This window comes from Apteryx rowi, unplaced genomic scaffold (genome assembly GCF_003343035.1).
Source record: "Apteryx rowi isolate R43461 unplaced genomic scaffold, aptRow1 scaffold_405, whole genome shotgun sequence".
In the NCBI taxonomy this organism is placed as follows: Eukaryota; Metazoa; Chordata; class Aves; order Apterygiformes; family Apterygidae; genus Apteryx; species Apteryx rowi.
Window position 1 is genome coordinate 420,007 of NW_020450580.1, and position 1,615 is coordinate 421,621.

General features: G+C 54.2%; 1 long non-coding RNA gene across 1 annotated transcript in view; it reads right to left on the reverse strand.

Annotated features, from left to right (window-relative positions):
- Positions 1-715: 715 nt before the first annotated feature.
- LOC112970769 overlaps positions 716-1,615 on the reverse strand; it is a 10,151-nt gene continuing 9,251 nt past the window's right edge. The window contains exon 3 of the long non-coding RNA XR_003255160.1: positions 716-849. This is a non-coding gene — a long non-coding RNA (uncharacterized LOC112970769). The remainder of the gene's footprint in view (positions 850-1,615) is intronic.

Consider the following 1,615-nt stretch of genomic DNA (forward strand, 5'->3'; position numbering starts at 1 on the left):
GTTTTGAAAGGGTTCCGATAATCTGGAAGCGAGAGATAAGGAACACCATTTATTCAGCAGCACTTTGGAACCAATTTTCAACCCTGTTCAACCCCATTCTCCAGCAGCCTCCAGGAGCCCAGGAGATAAGGATTGGGCTATTCATTATCTTCACAAGGAACAAAGATTAGCTAGCAGAGATGAAAAATTACCCCTGGATAGTAATAATAAGGAAGCGAACCTGGAGAGTTGCTGAGCCTATATTCTCCCTGCTGCTGGTGCTGCTTCTTCTCTTTTTTAAATTCTCTCCCTCTATTTTTTTTTTTGTTGTTGAATCAATATTGAAAAGGTTGGGCTTTTTTTTTTTTTTTAAATCCCTTCCCCACTGTCTGTCATATTTTTCAATATGCAGAATATGGTTGTTACCGTGGAAGAGAACTGAAAACGGTCCCCCCTTCCTCCCAGACTTTCAGATGACATCTTTAGTACGAAAGCTAAGCAGCAGAGGAAAACATCCTTCTCTTCCAGCGGGAATGAGGGGGAAATCGCCCTCCGCCCGGCCCCCGATGCCTCTGCGGCACTCGGGGGTGTCCTGGCCCCGGGACAGCCGGGACAGCGGGGACAGCGCGGCCGGCGGCAGGCGGGAGCGCGGCGAGCCCCGGCTTGCAGCCCCGCTCCTTCGCGAGGCTCAAAAGCCCCCGAGCCCCCGGTCCGGACACCCCCGCTTGCCCCCCGCCCTGCGGGAAAATCCGAGGGCTTCAACACCCGCTTTTCCCGTCGTTTTTCTGCCTGAGCGACGGTCCCTCGTTTTAGAGTCGTTCCGTGCTGGGGCGATCCCAGGATGCGGCTGGCGACAGCTTCTCTCTCTTCCTGGGCACAAGGGAAAAAAGAGGGGGATATATATTTATGTATATATTTTAATACCACATTCTTTTGTATTTTTTTCCCCTGCATAAATCTGGCAATGTATCTTCTCTCGGAGGATGAAGGGTAATACAGGAGGAGTAATTAAAACACTTACTTTGGAAATGGGCTGCGTGGGGCTGATAAGAATTATCTGCCGCATATCAAGGACCCTTTTTCCCCCGAACCATATCACAAAGACAGACAGAAAATGCCAGCAGAATAGGCTTCCCCCCCCCTTCCCCTGCGCACATTTTTACCTCCATTATGATGATAATTCTGCTCCCGCGAAACTTTTTCTCCTGCCCTTCCTCAACCGTATTTCGTTCCCCGCTCCCGCGGGGCCCCCGCCGGCCGCTCCGGCCTTTGTCCCGCCGCCACCGCGGGTTTCCCGCGGCCGCGCACGGGGGTCGCGCCGCCCCCGCGGAAAATCGCCCCGCGGCCCCGTCCCGCCGCGCCGGCAGGGAAACCCGCCGCAGGTGAGGATTTCCCAGCCGGGGCTGAGGCTGCGGCGCCGGCACTGCCCAAGACTTTCGTTCTGGCTGAGTTGCCTGATGGGCTACGAGACATGTGTATTTTACCGTTTCTTTGCTAGCTACGACAACGACTCGTCGCGTAATATTGGCTTTCGCCCCTTCCAGCTTCTCCGCTGCCTCTCTTACGTGCAGGTGCATAGCCCGAAAGGTTGAGTTTAGGAGGGGAGAGACGGGGGAGAAGAGAAACGAGGTTACAC